The sequence below is a fragment of the Phycodurus eques genome, chromosome 2 (genome assembly GCF_024500275.1).
Source record: "Phycodurus eques isolate BA_2022a chromosome 2, UOR_Pequ_1.1, whole genome shotgun sequence".
NCBI classification, from domain to species: domain Eukaryota; kingdom Metazoa; phylum Chordata; class Actinopteri; order Syngnathiformes; family Syngnathidae; genus Phycodurus; species Phycodurus eques.
In genome coordinates this window covers 35,276,434-35,296,744 of record NC_084526.1, presented here as the reverse complement: position 1 = coordinate 35,296,744, position 20,311 = coordinate 35,276,434, and the positions used below count along the sequence as shown (strand labels likewise).

The window sequence follows — 20,311 nt, the reverse complement described above, 5'->3', positions numbered from 1 at the left end:
TACAGGGACCTGTCCCCGCTCTGATATGCGTCCTCCTTAGCTTGGCGAAGCTGCTTAAGTTTAGCAGTGAACCACGGCTTGTTGTTGTTGAATGTGCGAAATGATTTTGTTGGTACACAAACCTCTTCACAGAAACTGATATAGGATGTAACAGTGTCCGTATATTCATCCAGGCTGCCAGCTGAATTTTCAAAGACACTCCAGTCTCTGCAGTCTAAACAGCTTTGAAGTTCCATCTTGGCTTCATTGGTCCACTTTTTGACTGTTTTCACTGTAGGCTTCGCACATTTAAGTTCTTGCCTGTACGTCGGTATTAAGTGAATTAAGCAGTGATCAGACGAGCCCAGGGCTGCACGAGGTATAGCACGGTATGCGTTTTTTACCGTAGTATAGCAGTGGTCTAAAGTATTATTTTCCCTGGTAGGACAGTCGATGTGCTGCTTGTATTTAGGGGGTTCGTGGTTGAGTTTAGCTTTGTTAAAGTCCCCGAGAATAATGAGGGGTGACTCCGGGTGTTTTTTTTTCAATTTCGTTGACTTGTTCGGCGAGCGTTAGCAATGCGGCGTTCGTGTTAGCTTGAGGCGGGATGTAGGCTTCAGCCAGGAGGAATGATGCGAACTCACGTGGCAAGTAGAATGGTTTACAGTTTAAGAATAGCGACTCCAAATGCGGGCTGAAGTGTGTGCTGAGCACCGTGACGTCCGTACACCATTTTTCGTTGATATAGAGGCATATCCCGCCGCCCTTTGTTTTCCCCGATGGTTCCATGTCGCAGTCCGCTCGATGAATGTTGAAGCCAGGAAGCATGACGGCGCCATCGGGTACAGCGTCGCAAAGCCAGGTCTCCGTGAAGCACATGGCCGTGGAACGTCCGAAGTCTTTACTGGTCTTTAACAGAAGATGAAGCTCGTCCATTTTGTTGGGTAGGGAGCGTACATTCGCGAAGTGGATCGACGGGAACGCCAATCTGTGTCCTCTCTTGCGGAGTTTCACCTGAATGCCGGCTCGCTTCCATCTGTGGCGCCGCTTCCGTCTCCATGCGCCGAAAACAGCGGACGCCGCTCTGGTGAGTAACGTTGGTGACAGAAAGTCCGGAGTAGCCTCCTTGATGGTTAGCAGCTCTCCCCTTGTGTAAGTGAGTCATGTAAGGTCTCCAAAGACGGACGAAAAATACAAAAACAAAGACAATACTAGAGAGCGCGTTACCAGGCGACCACACTGGTAGGCGCCATCTTGGAATGCTGCTAAATTGCCCATAGGTGTGAATGTGAGTGTAAATGGTTGTTTGTTTATATGTGCCCTGTGAATGGCTGGCGACCAGTTCAAGGCGTACAACACTTTGTTATCATCGAGGTGCTCGGATTAAGGACTCATTTCAGCCTTACAGCATACAATGTGGAAATGTTTGCTTGAAAACTGGATAAATGACGATAGAAACGGTAGAAGACACATGGCACGATAGAAATGTTTCTCTGGCGCATGCTCATTATTTGTCAGTAGTAGTCTTTTTCATCTCCATATAATATTGGCTAAGAAACCTCATTTTCGTGGCTTTTAACAAAGTATGCAAGTTTATGCCAATGCAGCCCTATGGGGGGCACAACTCAGTGCAAACTGTAGGCCGGTCCCAAGCCTGGATAAATGCAGAGGGTTGCGTCAGGAAGGGCAGCCGGCTTAAAACATTTTTGCCAAACAAATATGAGCGTTCATCCAAAGAATTCCATACCAGATCGGTCGTGGCGCGGGTTAACAACATCCGCCACCAGCGCCGTCAAACTGCAGGGCGCCGGTGGAAATTCAGCAACTGTGGGTTGAAGTCGAAGAAGAAGAAGAGGTGGAAAGCGGGTTCTTCAGCAGAAAGAGAAGATGAAAGCACAGAGTCTAGAACTGAATGTGGGGACTTTGAATGTTGGGAGTATGACAGGAAAATCTCAGGAGTTGGATGATTAGGAGAAAGGTTGCTATTTTGTGTGTCCAGGAGACCAGGTGGAAAGGCAGTAAGGCTAGAAGTTTAGGGGCAGGGGTTATTTTAAAAGAAGAGTTGGCTAAGATGAAATGTGCTATATAAATAAATTTGCTTTTCTTTGCTATAAAGTGCAACAAGCAAACGTGGCGGATCAATATGGTTCCACTTATGTCACATAATGGCTTCACGTAAGCTTTCAATGAGTTTCATGTGTCTTTGGGATGTTATACAAGCTCTAAGAATCCTTGTTGACAATTTGTATGTACTGCCCATAACGACACTACCATTTATTAATTAACAGAAATAAGAATCAGTCTGAAACTGTCAAAAACACATGAGGAAAAAACACATGAGGAATTTGTCTCCGGTCGTTGGAGCCGCCCAAGTACGACAACAGAGAATACTTTTGAGACATATTGACATAAAAAACACAGTCACTGAGCAATAAAAGGTTACGAGTAATGTGGTAATGCCGGTACAATTATTTATTTATTTTTTTGACAATTGTGCAAAAAGATGCAGAGTCCTCTCGCTATTACAGCTGTTTGAAACGACTAATAGAACAATAGTCCGGTGCAATGACCATTATGCAAAGGGCGCAGAGACTTCAAAAAATTGATGCTGTTTAAAGAGACGAGTAGTGCAACAATCTGGGACAACGTCGATTGTGGAAATTTTGCAGATGCTACTCAGGCATATGAGTGGCCAGTATTGGTCAACAACATATATGAAAACAATGCAGCGTATCGAGACTACTACAGTGAGTGCACGAGTAATATACAACGCCAATTCCAATGAAGTAGGGCTGTTGTTTTAAACATAAATAAAAACAGAATACAATGATTTGCAAATCATGTTCGATCTATATTTAATTGAATACACTACAAAGACAAGATATTTAATGTTCAAACTGATACATTTGATTGATTTTAGCAAATAATCATTAACTTGGAATTTTATGGCTGCAACATGTTACGCTTCATAATGCGCCACATATTTTAAATGGGAGACAAGGGAGACAAGTCTGGAATGCAGGCAGTACCCACACTCTTTTACTATGAAGCCACGCTGTTGTAACACGTGCAGAATGTGGTTTGGCATTGCCTTGTTGAAATAAGATGGGGCTTCCATGAAAAAGACGTTGCTTGTATGGCAGCATATGTTTCTCCAAAACATGTTTGTATCTTTCAGCATTAATGGTGCCTTCACAGATGTGTAAGTTACCCATGCCATTGGCACTAACACAGCCCCTAGAGAGAGAAGAGAAGCGGAGAGAGGACACAACCTTGGGGCGCCCCACTGCTGGTGCTGCGTGTAGATGAGGTAGTGTCCCCCAGCCTCACCTGCTGTGTCCTGCCCGTCAGGAAGCTGTAAATCCACTGGCAGATGGCAGGTGAGACGCTAAGCTGGAGAAGCTTGGAGGAGAGGAGTTCGGGGATGATGGTGTTGAACCCAGAGGTGAAGTCCACAAACAGGATCCTCGCGTAGGTCCCCGCCTTGAGGTGTTCTAGGATGAAGTGCAGTCCTATGTTTACTGCGTCATCCACAGACCTGTTTGTTCTGCAGACAAACTGCAGAGGGTCCCGTAGGGGACCTGTGACGCTCTTGAGGTGGTCCAGCACGAGGCGTTCAAAGGACTTCATGACCACAGATGTCAGGGCGACAGGCCTGAAGTCATTCAGACCTGAGATTGCAGGTTTCTTGGGGACTGGGATGATGGTGGAGCGTTTGAAACAGGATGATACTTCACACAGTTCCAGAGGTCTATTGAAGATCTGTATGAAGACTGGAGCGAGCTGGTCTGTGCACACTTTGAGGCAGGATGGAGACACAAGGTCTGCCGCTTTGTTGATCTTTTGTTGTTTGAAGATATGTCTCACATAGATGGCCAACGCAGGAGAGGGAGTCAGCGTTGCGATGGTGGTCGGTAGTGTGGCTGGGTGGGTGTGGGGTGTGAAAGTGTTCTTTTCCAATCTGCAGTAGGTTTTTCCAGTCGTCAGATAGCCCTTTATTCTTCTCTGCTTGGGGGGATGGTCACTTGTATTCGGTTCACGATTGTAATCCACACCAAACTGACTTACAGTCGTTAGCGGTAAACCATCTTTTCTACATAATTTCTCTTTGCGATGTTAATTTCTTTCGTCAGCTGGTTTCTTGCGCAATTATACAGGGCTCTATCACCATTTCGATAGGCGTCCTCTTTAGCCTGTTGAAGTTGCTGAAGTTTTAGCAAAGACAAGAAAGTAGAAGTGAAAGTCTCAAGTGTGTAAATTGTTGAGGCTTTCACAGAAATGTTGATAAGACACCTGTGAACTGTTTAAGTTTGGGGGGGGGGGGGGGGGGGATTATTATCATTTAATTCTCCAGAAAGCTTGCTCTGAAAGGCTTTATAATCAAAGCTTTGTTGGAATATCCCCTTTTGACATTGTATTCAAGGCTGGATACTCTTACTGTCCATGTTTTCACCTTTATTTCAACAATGCTCTGACCAACAATTAAGGCAAGACTCACCACTCAGCAGCAACTTAATACTTCATAATAAAAATAATTAAAATCTGACTAAGAACCCTGTAAACTGTCTAATTCAAACATAAACTTCTATCCAGTCTTATGACTACATGAATAATTAGGGTACCCTTTGACTCAAGTGTGCATCCAGGGGCACATTTGTCTTTTTTTGCCTGACCTAATATGCAATTTACCACACAAATTACATTATCTTTGTTTATTTGGTTAGATCAAATGTGTGATCAGGTTTTGAACAAAAATGTGTTAAACTAATATGCCTCTGAGCAAGACTTGGATTAAGCTTCCCTGCCATTGGTTGTCAACCAGCAAACATGTCTGGCTTTACAAATAACATTTAGGGCAGTTTGCATTCGCCATGCTTGAATGATAAGTATAATTGGAAATACATTTACTTAATGTATCTATTGACAGTGTAGTACAATGTGTCACCCAAGAGGGAGACATTTACTCGATGACAATTCCCCTGCACAGTCCAGCAATATAAAAACAGCAGGTGAGGTTCTCTGCACATCTACTGTAAATGCTAATGTAATGCTTTGCTGCTCTGCGACTGCCTTTCTGAACTGCGTGACAACATCAATGATCGCATACCTACAGCATATTGGTTATGTTTTTGTGGAAAAAGTCGAAACTGACAATGTCAGTGTTGTCTGTTTTGCTTTAATTAAATTAATACATAAAACCAAACAGAAGATGGGAAAAACATAACAAAACGAGACTATTTTTATATTGATTAAACAGTGTTGCTTAAACATTAGATTTAATGCAGCCAGTGCAAATTGTAGGCCCGTCCCAAGCCCGGATAAATGCAGAGGGTTGCGTCAGGAAGGGCATAGCTTAAAACCAAACAAATATGAGCATTCATCAAGAATTCCATTCCGGATCGGTCGTGGCCTGGATTAACAACGTCCGCCCCTGGCACCGTTAACCAGCAGGGCGCCGGTAGAAATTCAGCTACTGTGGGTCGAAGACGAAGGAGAGGTGGAAAGTGGGTTCTTCGGCAGAAAGAGAAGAGGAAAGCACAGAGCCTAGAACTGAATGTGGGGACTTTGAATGTTGGGACTATGACAGGAAAACCTTGGGAGTTGGTTGACATGATGATGAGGAGAAAGGTTGATATATTGTGTGTCCAGGAGACCAGGTGGAAAGGAAGTAACGCTAGATGTGTAGGGGCAGGGTTTAAATTATTTTACCATGGTGTGGAGGGGAAGAGAAATGGAGTTGGGTTATTTTAAAGGAAGGGTTAGCTAAGAATGTCTTGGAGGTGAAAAGAGTATCAGATCGAGTAATGAGGCTGAAAATTGATATTGAGGGTGTTATGTATCGTGTGATTACCGGCTATGCCCCACAGGTAGGATGCAACCTAGAGATGGAAAAGAAATTCTGGAAGGAGCTAGACGAAGTAGTTCTGAGCATCCTCGACAGAGAGAGAGTCGTGATTGGTGCAGATTGTAATGGACATGTTAGTGAAGGAAACAGGGGTGATGAAGAAGTGATGGATAAGTACGGCATCCCGGAAACTTGGAGGGACAGATGGTGGTCAACTTTTCAAAAAGGATGGTAATGGCTGGAGTGAACATTTTTTTCCAGAAGAGGCAGGGACATAGGGTGAGCTACAAGAGTGGAGGTAGAAGGACGCAGGTGAATTACAATTTGTACAGACAATGTAATCTGAAGGAGGTTATCGACTGTAAGGTAGTGGTAGGGGAGAGTGTGGCTAGACAGCATAGGATGGTGGTGTGTAAGATGACTCTGGTGGTGGGGAGAAAGATTAGGAAGACAAAGGCAGAGCAGAGAACCATGTGGTGGAAGTTGAGAAAGGAAGAGTGTTGTGCCGCTTTTCAGGAAGAGGTCAGACAGGCTCTCGGTGGACAGGAGGAGCTTCCCGAAGACTGGGCCACTACAGCCAAGGTGATCAGAGAGACATCCAGGAGAGTACTTGGTGTATCTTCTGGCAGGAAATGAGAGAAGATGACTTGGTTGTGGAACCTCACAGTACAGGAAATCATACAAGGAAAGAGGTTAGCTAAGAAGAAATGGGACACTGAGAGGACCGAGGAGAGGCGAAAGGAATACATTGAGATGCGACGTAGGGCAAAGGTAGAGGTGCCAAAGGCCAAACAAGAGGCATATGATGACAGGTTGGACACTAAAGAAGGAGAAAAGCATCTATACACGTTGGCCAGACAGAGAGATAGAGATGGGAAGGATGTGCAGCAGGTTAGGATGATTAAGGCTAGAGATGGAAATGTGTTGACTGTTGCCAGTAGTGTGCTGGACAGATGGAAAGAATACTTTTAGGTGGTGATGAATGAGGAAAATGAAAGCGAAGGACAAGTAGAAGAGGCAAGTGTGGTGGACCAGGAAGTGGCAATGATTAGTAAGGGGGAAGTTAGAAAGGCATTAAAGAGGATGAAAAATGGAAACGCATTCCTGTGGAGGTATGGAAGCATCTAGGAGAGGTAGCTGTGGAGTTTTTAACCAGCTTGTTCAACAGAATTCTAGCGGGTGAGAAGATGCCTGAGGAATGAAGGAAATATGTGCTGGTGCACATTTTTAAGAACAAGGGTGATGTGCAGAGCTGTGGGAACTATAGGAGGAATAAAGTTGATGAGCCACACAATGAAGTTATGGGAAAGAGTAGTGGAGGCTAGACTCAGGACAGAAGTGAATATTTGCAAGCAACAAGTATGGTTTCATGCCCAGAAAGAGTACCACAAATGCATTATTTGCCTTGAGGATGTTAATGGAAAAGTACAGATAAGGTCAGAAGGAGCTACATTGTGTCTTTGTGGATCTAGAGAAAGCCTATGACAGAGTACCCAGAGAGGAACTGAGTGGAACTGAACGGAAGCGGCGCCACAGAAGGAAGCGAGCCGGCGTTCAGGTGAAACTCCGCAAGAGAGGACACAGCATTGCTAACGCTCGCCGAACAAGTCAACGAAATTGAAAAAAAAACACCCGGACTCACCCCTCATTATTCTCGGGGACTTTAACAAAGCTAAACTCAACCACGAACTCCCTACATACAAGCAGCACATCGACTGTCCTACCAGTGAAAATAATACTTTAGACCACTGCTACACTACGCTAAAAAACGCATACCGTGCTATACCTCGTGCAGCCCTAGGCTCGTCTGATCACTGCTTAATTCACTTAATACCGACGTACAGGCAAGAACTTAAATGCGCGAAGCCTACAGTGAAAACAGCTCCTTCCCTCAGGTAGGCGCTACCGATCAATGCAAGCTAGAACTAGTAGACATTCCAACAGCTTCTTCCCTCTTGCGATCAACTTCTTAAACACCTGACCTATAATTCCATTACAACATGCTGGCAATTTTTTGACTTGAGTTCGTTGTCACATTTCTGTGGGGCCAATTATGTATTACTCGTGCACTCACTGTAGTTGTCTCGCCATGCTGCACTATTTGCATATACTGGCCACTCATGCCAGAGTAGCATCTGCTCCATTTGCACACTGATTGAGGAGTATCTGTAACATTTGCACAACCAAAATTGTCCCAGATTATCGCACTACTCATCACTTTAAACCGCATACACTCCTTGGAGTCTCAGCGCCCTTTGCACAATGGTCATTGTACCGGACTATTACAATATTAGTAATTCGAACTGCTCTAAGTGCGAGAGGACTCTGCATCTTTTTGCACAATTGTCAAAAAAAAAATAATAATAAATGTACCGGCATTACCAGATAACTAGCAACCCTTTACTGCTCAGTGACTGTTTTCTTTTTTTTGTCAATGTCTTTCTGTCTCCAAAGTGTTCTGTAAATTCTGTTGTTGTACTAGAGCGGCTCCAACTACCGGAGACAAATTCCTTGTGTGTTTTTTGGACATACTTGGCAAATAAAGATGATTCTGATTCTGATAGCAAGGGTGGAGGACTTTAAATACTTGGGGTCAACAGTCCAGAGCAATGGTGAGTGTGGTCAGGAAGTGAAGAAACGGGTCCAAGCAGGTTGGAACGGGTGGAGGAAGGTCTCAGGTGTCTTATGTGACAGAAGAGTCTCTGCTCGGATGAATGGCAAAGTTTATAAGACTGTGGTGAGACCAGCTATGATGTACAGATTAGAGACACTGAAGACACAACAGGAAGCAGAGCTGGAAGTGGCGGAAATGAAGATGTTGATGTTCGCTCTAGGAGTGACCAGATTGGATAAAATTAGAAATGAGCTCATCAGAGGGACAGCCAAGGTTAGATGTTTTGGGGACAAAGTTAGAGAGAGCAGACTTTTATGGTTCGGACACGTCCAGAGTAGAGATAGTGAGTATATTGGTAGAAGGATGATGAGGATGACGCTGCCAGGCAAGAGAGCTAGAAGAAGACCAAAGAGAAGGTTGATGGATGTCGTGAGGGAAGACATGAGGGCAGTTATTGTTCGAGAGGAGCATGCAGGCGATAGGCTTACATGGAAAAGGATGACACGCTGCGGCGACCCCTAACGGGACAAGCCGAAAGGAAAAGAAGTATCAGCATTAGATTTGCATTTATTAAACTGAGTCATCCTCACCATTGTTACTTCAAATTGAAGGGAAATTCAGATTCAAGTCAAGGACAATAACAAATTCATCCATCAATTTTCCGTACCGCCTATCCTCACTTGGGTCACGGGTGTGCTTGCACTCATCTCAGTTGACTCTGGGCAAGAGGAGGGGTACACCAGCCAATCACAGGGAACAAACAGACAAACAACCATTCATACTCACACCTAAGGAAAATCAAGAGTCTTCAATGACCCTGCCATGCATGTTTTGGGAATGTGGGAGTTAACCGGAGTACCTGGAGAAAGCCCACACAGGGACGGGGAGAACATGCAAACTCTCACACTGGCGAGGCCGGATTTGAACCCAGGTACTCAGAACTGTGTGACAGATGTGCTAACCAGTCGGTCACCGTGGCACCCCGATGACAAATCCAAAAACGTTCAAATCTTGTAATGATCATATTATAATGTGGAGGGCCAGCTAACACAAGGCGTTAAACGAAAATAATGATGTTTTGATTCCCATATCTTCCTGAATGTTGCCAATGCTATTAATGGGTTCCCCTTTCAGCAAGCATGCACTGGGGGACAAGGGATTCCTTTGGACTTTCTTTCATTTCGTCATTTCGCTTCCCTCCCAGTGTGACATGATTTAGTCAGCGTGAAACTGATTTTTTACTCATTGATTTACATGAAAATGCTGTGAAAGTGAAGGAAAAATAGGAGCAAATATTACATTATTAAGGAATGTCACCACACAAGGGAACTGAAAAAAAAATCTAACTTTTCCAGTGGTTATACTTATACCACATATTCCTATAATGAGCCTGTTCACATGATCTGCTCATTGGTTCGACCACAAAAAAATAATGACCGGTTATTTATTTTATTTTTTTAGTAAATTTACTGTATATGCCTACTCTGCAAAACTTTCCGGCCACCATTAGATTTGCTGTTTAGTAATTCCATAATTATCATATATAATGATGCGTAAGTAAAGTGCAGACATTCACCAAGGCTGAAGTATAAAAAAAGGCTTCAACAATTCATAGAGGTTTGAACTTGGGTTTGTTTATCTATCTTTTTGTTAGTTAGAAGACTACTTTCTAGCTCATGTAGGGCACACAGCAGATGGGGGGATGTGCCATTATGATTCTGGGGTTAGGGCGGTTCCATTGATATCATATTGACTCACATGATGAAAAGAAATAATGCCATATTATCCAGATCATTACCAAAAGTTAGTTATTGATTTACTGCTGTAAAAAAGGGTCTTTATAAAAAGTAAGCTAGTGATGACCTAAGACTTTTGAACAGTACTCTGCATAGCAGTCGTCACAGTCTGTAGTGCAGCAGAAGCCACCATTCTTCTTGCGTTGCTTGTGTAAGTGTACTGATGCTGTCACTCAATGAACATCAGATTACCAATGAAATGTAATCCTGGTGGCAAGAGGTATAGTCAAAGTGAGTTCTTATAATATTAATCTTCAGTCATATGACACTACTTCTATGCAAACTAATAGTTCCATAACATTCCAAGATGGCGCCTACCAGTGTGGTCGCCTCGGTAACGCGCTCTCTAGTATTGTCTTTGTTTTTGTGTTTTTCGTCCGTCTTTGGAGACCTTACACGACTCACTTACACAAGGGGAGACCTGCTAACCATCAAGGAGGCTACTCCGGACTTTCTGTCACCAACTTTCGAAAATCCGCTCAGTTTTTTCCCCGAGTTACTCACCGGAGCGGCGTCCGCGGTTTTCGGCGCATGGATGCGGAAGCGGCGCCACAGAGGAAAACGAGCCGGCATTCAGGTGAAACTCCGCAAGAGAGGACACAGATTGGCGTTCCCGTCGATCCACCTCGCGAATGTACGCTCCCTACCCAACAAAATGGACGAGCTTCATCTTCTGTTAAAGACCAGTAAAGACTTCGGACGTTCCACGGCCATGTGCTTCACGGAGACCTGGCTTTGCGACGCTGTACCCGATGGCGCCGTCATGCTTCCCGGCTTCAACATTCATCGAGCGGACCGCGACATGGAATCATCGGGGAAAACGAAGGGCGGCGGGATATGCCTCCATATAAACGAAAAATGGTGTACGGACGTCACGGTGCTCAGCACACACTGCAGCCCGCATTTGGAGTCGCTGTTTTTGAACTGTAAACCATTTTACTCGCCACGTGAGTTTGCATCGTTTATACTGGCTGGAGTCTATATTACACCGCAAGCTAACACGAACGCCGCATTGCTAACGCTTGCCGAACAAGTCAACGAAATTGAAAAAAAACACCCTGACTCACCCCTCATTATTCTCGGGGACTTTAACAAAGCTAAACTCAACCACGAACTCCCTAAATACAAGCAGCACATCGACTGTCCTACCAGGGAAAATAATACTTTAGACCACTGCTACACTACGGTAAAAAACGCATACCGTGCTATACCTCGTGCAGCCCTGGGCTCGTCTGACCACTGCTTAATTCACTTAATACCGACGTACAAGCAAGAACTTAAATGTGCGAAGCCTACAGTGAAAACAGTCAAAAAGTGGACCAATGAAGCAAAGATGGAACTTCAAAGCTGTTTAGACTGCACAGACTGGAGTGTCTTTGAAAATTCAGCTGGCAGCCTGGATGAATATACGGACACTGTCACATCCTATATCAGTTTCTGTGAAGAGGTTTGTGTACCAACAAAATCATTTCGGACATTCAACAACAACAAGCCGTGGTTCACTGCTAAACTTAAGCAGCTTCGCCAAGCTAAGGAAGATGCATATCAGAGCGGGGACAGGGCCCTGTATAATCGAGCTAGAAACCAGCTTACTAAAGAAATTAACATTGCAAAGAGGATCTATGCAGCAAAGTTGGAAAAACAGTTTAGCGCGAACGACTCAAAATCAGTCTGGCGTGCATTCCAATCGCTGACTAATTACAAGCGACGATCCCCCCAAGCTGAGAACAATAGCACACTAGCCAACGACTTGAATACCTTCTATTGCAGATTTGAAAAGGACAGTTTCACTCCACACACCCACCCGGCCGCACCCGCGACCACAACCACACCTCTGACTTCTGCGTTAACCATCCATGAACAGGATGTGAGACGCATCTTCAAACAACAGAAGATTAACAAAGCGACAGGACCGGACCATGTGTCCCCATCCTGCCTCAAAGTCTGCGCGGACCAGCTCGCTCCAGTCTTCACTCAGATCTTTAACAGATCTTTGGAAATGTGCGAAGTTCCATCCTGTTTCAAACGCTCCACCATCATTACAGTCCCCAAGAAACCTGCAATCTCTGGTCTGAATGACTACAGGCCTGTCGCTTTGACATCTGTGGTCATGAAATCCTTTGAACGTCTCGTGCTGGACCACCTCAAGAGTGTCACAGGTCCCCTGCTGGACCCCCTGCAGTTTGCCTACCAAGCGAACAGGTCTGCGGATGATGCAGTCAACATGGGACTGCACTTCATCCTAGAACACCTCGACAGTGCAGGGACCTACGCGAGGATCCTGTTCGTGGACTTCAGCTCAGCGTTCAACACCATCATCCCTGAACTCCTTTCAACCAAGCTTCTCCAGCTCAGCGTCTCACCTGCCATCTGCCAGTGGATTTACAGCTTTCTGACGGGCAGGACACAGCAGGTCAGGCTGGGGGAGGCCACCTCATCCACACGCAGCATCAGCACTGGGGCGCCCCAAGGTTGTGTCCTCTCTCCGCTGCTCTGCACCTCAGCGAACCCGACTGTCAAGCTCCTGAAGTTTGCAGATGACACCACTGTCATCGGCCTCATCAAGGACGGTGACGAGTCTGCATATCGAGAGGAAGCGGAGCGGCTGGAGCTGTGGTGCGGCCGACACAACCTGGAGCTGAACACGCTCAAGACGGTAGAGATGATCGTGGACTTCAGGAGGCATCCTTCGCTACAGCTGCCCCTCACGTTGTCCAGCTGCCTTGTGTCAACCGTCGAGACCTTCAAGTTCCTGGGAATTACAATCTCTCAGGACCTGAAGTGGGCGAACAACATCAACTCCGTCCTCAAAAAGGCCCAGCAGAGGATGTACTTCCTGCGGCTTCTGAGAAAGCACGGCCTGCCATCGGAGCTGCTGAGACAGTTCTACACAGAGGTCATCGAATCAGTCCTGTGTTCTTCCATCACAGTCTGGTTTGGTGCTGCTACAAAAAAGGACAAACTCCGACTGCAACGGACAATCAAAACTGCTGAAAGGATTGTCGGTACCCCCCTACCCACCATTGAGGACTTGCACGCTGCCAGAACTAAGACAAGGGCGTGCAAAATCCTCTCGGACCGTCTGCACCCCGGTCACCAGCTCTTCCAGCTCCTTCCCTCAGGTAGGCGCTACCGATCAACGCAAACTAGAACTAGTAGACATTCCAACAGCTTCTTCCCTCTTGCGATCAACTTCTTAAACACCTAACCTATAATTCCATTACAACAAGCTGGCAATTTTTTGACTTGAGTTCGTTGTCACATTTCTGTGGGGCCAATTATGTATTACTCGTACACTCAATGTAGTTGTCTCGCCATGCTGCACTATTTGCATATACTGGCCACTCATGCCAGAGTAGCATCTGCTCCATTTGCACACTGATTGAGGAGTATCTGTCACATTTGCACAACCAACATTGTCCCAGATGATCGCACTACTCGTCACTTTAAACCGCATACACTCCTTGAAGTCTCAGCGCCCTTTGTACAATGGTCATTGCACCGGACTATTGCAATATTAGTCATTCGAACTGCTCTAAGTGCTAGAGGACTCTGCATCTTTTTGCACAATTGTTTTTTGTCAATGTCTTTATGTCTCCAAAGTGTTCTGTAAATTGACTGGCTGTTGTACTAGAGCGGCTCCAACTACCGGAGACAAATTCCTTGTGTGTTTTGGACATACTTGGCAAATAAAGATGATTCTGATTCTGATGTACAAATTTAGGATGAAAATTTTGTTTTTGTTTTGTTTTGGCCTCCAACTTCAGCCAGGCCCATCTCCACCTGCACTTAATGCCTGCTTCAAACTGTGCCACATGAATAGCATCCTGTGTGGCATGATCTCTCGCTGCCACCGATTTACGGAAATGGCCTATTTTGAGTTCAAAACGGCGAATTTCACTGAAAGGTAACTGATTTGCATGTATGTTACCGCCATTTACATACTATTTTCGATGTGCGAACAGTCTTCATATAGACAAACGGAATGATTTCTGTTGTGCCACTTCTCGCGCTGCGTAACCATCATTGGCTTCTAATAGTTACTTTCAGCTGAAAACGCCCCAAAAAAACATAAAAGTAGCTGCCCATTCAGCGGTGGAAAGCAGAGGTTGGTGTGTATGTACAGTATGTAGATGTTCTACCTCCATACACTCGCTCATCCAATCACAACTCTAACAGCGTTCACATCAGATTTGTGATTGACGTGGCAATAAAGTCAGGAAATTCTTTTATTTTCATGGCTAAATACTAGCTACAGTATGAATGTTACTTATTGTATTTGAGCATCTCTTCAATGAAGACGATGAACGGTTAATTTCGGCATAATCACGCGAAAATAGTCGGCCATGCTTGCGCACTCGCTTGATGAATGATGCGAGGGTAGGGGAGATGTCGGCACCAATGTCTCTGTTGGCTCACGAAACTTTTGCTAAACAGTCAGAATGGCTCCAAGGAAAAGGAAAACTGCTTGTGATCGTGTTAGGAAGCACTTGGCATGGATGAGCAGAAGGATCTGCGCTATGCTTCTTCTTGTGCTGTGTTACCATCATCGGCTCTGTGTGACACGCAATCCAAATAAGGTAGTGTATCTTAGTGTATGTTTTTTTTTTTTTGCCTTCAATTAGACCTTACAAAGGCAAATGAGAAAGAGCTCACTGGTGATAGCATGAGCAAGCCAACCATCTGTGGGGAGGTGAAGATACTGCATGCAGACCTGCTGGCAAAAACCAGTGGTAGCGAATATGATTTTAAAGCCATTCGAGGCTGGTTTGAGAAGTTTCCCAAGCGAAGTGGAATTTACAGTGTTATTAGGCAGGGGGAGGCTGAAAGTTCCAATATTCTTTATTGGAACTGCAGAGGAATTTGTTGCTGAGTTGACAAAGTTTGTGGAAAATGAAGCCTACTGTCCACATTAAGTTAGAATTGTGATGATTTTTTTTTTCAATATAAAAATGATCAAAACAAATGTGCAGCAAATTTAGTGATGTGCAGGCATTGAAAAGCATCACCCTAGAACTGTGGCCAAAGGAGTGTCCTACTTGTTATATGTATGTAACATATTGTATATCAGCTGAACCTGTCAAATACATTTAAGTAGAAAGAAAAAAAGGATGAACACTGTGTCGAAAACCACGAGTGGAGGAATTGTCAAGAATGAGGAATGTCAACCAGACTGCCCTTTTCCTGAATGATCTACACAATCTGACCTTGATTCTTGCATGTTCCATTAGTACCTGTTTTTAATCAGAACTAGCTGTATTCCAGAGTAGAACATCTTTAGTAAGAATATAGCATAAGCATCCATCGTCAGATTAATGGTATGGGTTGGCCAGCCAGAAGCTCTCGACAGCAGCATAGTCTCAATAAAAAAGGAAATCAAAAGAAGCTAGCAAAACAGAAATACATATCGCAGAGTATTCCACAGCCTTGCTCAATTACTTTTTAAGAGCTGTGCAAAAGAGGCTGACTTAAGTAGTTCGGGATTTCTGCAGTATGCTTAATTTTAAAAGAAGTTAATGTAATTGTGATTCTGCCTTCCATCTTGCATGGCTCTGATGTAGAAAAAAATCAAATTGGACATTTCTCTGTGTCTCCATGTGCTTGAGAGGGTTCTTTCCAGCTGGAAGTTAACACATGATATAATATACTGTAAAGAGCTAGCAAACTAATCTGTGTATTCCTAAAATGCAGAGCAAAGCTTTTAAGAATATATAACACAACATCATCCTATACAACAACTAAATACGTTCCCTTTGCTGGTGCCAATCATGATGCAAAGTCCAATGAATTGCTTTTGCTTTATTAGGCTTAAATTCATTAATTTTGCTTACAAATAGTTCATCATGTCTCATCTGTATGGCAGGGTTGGCAGTTGTTGCACTATTTTGCCTCCCTGCTTGGAGTCCGATTTAGTATCCTCCCGCTGCAGTATGAATAAAATCCCTCCAGCCTGCAGGGAAGGTGTTTGTCCTTGAGTGCAGGTGCTATATAGCAAACTATCGACTAAGCAGGGGCGTGAGACATTCTCAAAGGGGTGATTCAGAGGAAGCGGGGCACACTATTAGCAGAAAAGGTGGGAAGACCTGTGAAGGTCCCGATGGGAACGAGGTGGAGGAGACAACCTGGCAATCCACTCACGATACGCATGTCAACACGTGTACATCCTCCGCACTCTTAAGAGTTTGTCATAGCTCTGCAGGGACCCTTTACTTTCTGTTGGCACACATCTGCTACCTCCAAACACATCACTTTCTTCCTCACACTCCCCTTCAGGTCTCCACTCGATACACCAACGTGTCGCAATTTGAACCCAAACCCAGTGAAGCCCCGTCTCCGAATATACAGTTCAAAATGTCTTTAACCAGCATATTAGATGTGGGCTAAATGTTTAGCTGTTATTTTAGAAACAGAAGTGCATCCAATTGACATCACTGATGTGCGGAACTGTGCAAAAGGCTTCGGTCACCATCAGAACAGAATGAAAATTGTCTTTACTTAGTCAAGAAAACATACTGTAAATAATTAGTTCCCTAAAGTTGGTGTCTGCCGTAGACTACATTAGACGAACTGCATATACACTTCGGGCTCTATTTCTGTGACTAGCGCAAACTCTTAGTGTTGGGCTGGACCATCCATCCATCCATTTTCTGAGCCGCTTCTCCTCACAAGGGTCGCGGGCGTGCTGGAGCCTATCCCAGCTATCATCGGACAGGAGGCGGGGTACACCCTGGACCGGTTGCCAGCCAATCGCAGGGCACAAACAAACAAACAACCATTCGCACTCACAGTCACACCTACAGGCAATTTAGAGTCTTCAATTAATGCATGTTTTTGGGATGTGGGAGGAAACCGGAGTGCCTGGAGAAAACCCACGCAGGCACGGGGAGAACATGTAAACTCCACACATGCGGGGCCGGGCATTGAGCCCGGGTCCTCAGAACTGTGAGGCTGACGCTCTAACCAGTCGTCCACACCGTGCCGCCTGGGCTGGACCAGGTTTTGGTAATTTTGTGGCACAGCGTAGCTGTTGGATCTATCTCACCCAACACCTAAAAAAATGCACAAAAGGAATGAAGACGCTGGTTTCTTTTTCTCATGAGGAGGGCGTATGGGAGATTGTTCAGATTACAGCCTCTCATCACGCTCTAAACAATCTCTCCCATCGCTCCTGTATTTATTTGAAATAGGGAGGTTTCTGAGTTTACAAGACATAACATACTAAGCTTACAAGACACAACATACTAAGTGGAGGGTTTCAAGGTGAAGACATGGGACCAACACCTGTCACGTCCCCGGCCACGTCCTTGGTCAAGGCGCCCTTCTATCGGATGATTTCTGCTGAGTCATCTTCTTGAAGGCGAGACAGCTTCCTTTTTCAAAATCGTCCATAATACTAATGCAAGCTAAGCAAATAAATGACAACTTCTACAATATATTTAACAGTAGCCCAGGGCATTTAAAAAATGGTAAGGCTGCGCTGGTGTGGGTGTCAAAACAGCCAAATTCAATCCTGTCCAGTCGAAGCGGCTTTCTTTCATTCCCTTTAATAGCGCCACATGGAGATGTCTCTCTAACCGGAAGAGGACTCAGCGATCACTGGAGCATTGTCACTTGGCCGATGTTGCAACAGACAATGTGATCAAATAACAAAAAAAATTAGCTGGTGATAACCGCGGGTGACTTCAATATGTCCGCGGACCTTGTGTACCTATCTCCCCCACATCGTTTGTGGAAGAAGAGAAGCGGGAAATAAGAATGTCACTGCAGAACGGACAGTTTGACAACCACGATTGTAAATCTGGGAAGTGGAATGTTCCGTTCATGCCTTATAGTGACTTCAATGGTGAAAATACATTCCTGTATCCATGCCTTATCCTGATCTTCACCAAATTGTAATTGGCTCTTCCTTGTGCCATGCGCTACGACTGTACAGTTACCTGTAAATCATTTTTGCATAATCCTGCTCACTGTACAGTATGTACTAGTAGTTACTGCAATTACAGAATTTTACTGCAGTAAAGCATAGCTGATGGTGGCCTCACACTTTTGCTAGTATCTCTGTATGAATTCAACCAAATATTGCATGGAAGCCTTGGAAATTGAATGGATGAAAATCATGATGTCTGGAAACCAGTGTCGTCTCTAACTCACTGTTATCACACAGATGGGGGGGGGGACAGAGGGACAGAATCTGACAATGAAGATGAGGACAAACACTGTGGGCGTCACATCTCCCACCCTCAGAACCATGAAAATCCAGCAACTACGCCAGCAAGTGCCTGCCATCTCCATGTATGGCTGCTGACACAGAGTGACACTAACAATCCGTGATCAACATGCATTTTTGTTTGCTAAAAACCCATGTAAAGAAACTCACAACTTCACTACATGTTTACATCTGATCTATCTATCTATCTATCTATCTATCTATCTATCTATCTATCTATCTATCTATCTATCTATCTATCTATCTATCTATCTATCTATCTATCTATCTATCTATCTATCTAGAACATGGAATCCCTCATTCAATTGTCGGAGAAGTGCTTGGGAGTGTGAGAGATGGAAGATAACAGAGAGGTGCAAGAGCTCATTTCGGACAGGAACTCACGCGCAGCAATCGTTTGATGAAGCTGTTGCAGCAAAAGTGTCATCCGGGCCTCTCGTAAATAATCCGTACGCTTACCCGACAAAGAGATGCTCGCGGATGCACCAACAGGAATTGTAGAGTTGGATGTAAGCATCCTGAAGCATATTTGTAAAGAGTTGAGTGGGCGTTTTAATGGCAGCGAAGCGAGCCGCCCTATTGTTAGCTCTGATGCGCAACGTTCATCCTCTGGCTTAGCAGATCAGCATCCACCGTTTCCTCGGGATGCTCTGCAGGAGAAGCGCCGATGCCCCAATCGGAGGAGAGCTCGTCGACGCTCGCCGACGATTCAACGCTCTCCTGTCATTAAATGGAATTCAAAGTCAGTCTTACCCGGGTAATGATGACGTGCCGAACAATTCAGCTCCTTTCGAGAGCAGTGAGAGCTGGGGCTGGTGCTGCCAGGCCGAACATCCCTCCTCTTGCTTGTCTCGGCGACAGAAAGCGGACAGTCTGACAGGCGGCGGCGGCGGCGGCGGCGGCGGCGGCGGCGGCGCCCCGAAACCAGCATAGCGCCATATACGAGCACACTGAGGCTGACTGGACGGCTCCACATCAAATTACACTCCCTGGAAAAAATTAAAAATGAAATAAAATACAAATCTAGCACAACTTGGACAAAACCACAATAAAGTATTGGTCCGTCGAAATTAGATTTTGGACAGTATATTTGGCAAAACGCACTTACACGTACACAACTAATGTGACGGAGGTGGGAAAAGTACATACAGTATTGACACTGGGCAAAAGTAGACAGATTGGTAAAAAAATCAAAAATCAAAAATCAAAAAAAAATAAATGACTTTTTTTTTTTTTTTTTACTTTTGCCAATTATATCATTTTCACATAATTAGATCAATAATGGTAAAAACCTGTAAAAAAAATAAAAATCTAATTTAGCAATCGTTTTATGCCGCCTTGGTCTTATATGGGTAAATGTCTCCCATGCTGAAACAGCCACGCTTAAAGCCTTATTTTTAAAATGTTATTGATGATTTGAACTTAGGCATTCATAGTAAAGGCAAAAACAGAGGTACTGCAGATGGCCCACTGAAATACACTTCTTGCATCACAATAAAGGCAAGTGTATAACTGTAATACAAAAACAGCTTCCAAAATATTATGTGAGTTCGTATGTGTTGCCCTTCACTAAAATGCATTTGTTTTCCTTTTCATGGAAAAGGCAAAATAAGCAATAGAAGAAAATTTTAGTCAGCATCATGATGCAAATTACAACATGTTTTTGGGGACACATAATGGAAAAGACATTTTGGCATCAAATGTTTTGAAATTGTGCTCATACCGAGACAAAAAAAAGAAGAGAAAAAAATCACTGGACACACTCTCAAAACTGTGTTAAGATATTGTAACTGTAAATTGACTGACTAACGAAAAAAAAGTGAAATTATCTAATGATAACAACTAAGGAA

At 44.4% G+C, this 20,311-nt stretch overlaps 1 protein-coding gene across 5 annotated transcripts in view; it reads right to left on the bottom strand.

Moving 5' to 3' along the window:
• apba2b (amyloid beta (A4) precursor protein-binding, family A, member 2b) overlaps positions 1-19,337 on the bottom strand; it is a 74,274-nt gene extending 54,937 nt beyond the window's left edge. For 4 of the 5 annotated variants that reach the window (XM_061670497.1, XM_061670500.1, XM_061670501.1 and 1 more), the window contains exon 1: positions 19,215-19,337. The gene's annotated coding sequence lies outside the window, so the exon portion shown is untranslated. Of the gene's footprint in view, positions 1-18,920; positions 19,032-19,214 lie in introns of those variants that run through there. The other variant, XM_061670499.1, reaches the window with a different exon arrangement.
• Between the last annotated feature and the right edge of the window lie 974 nt (positions 19,338-20,311).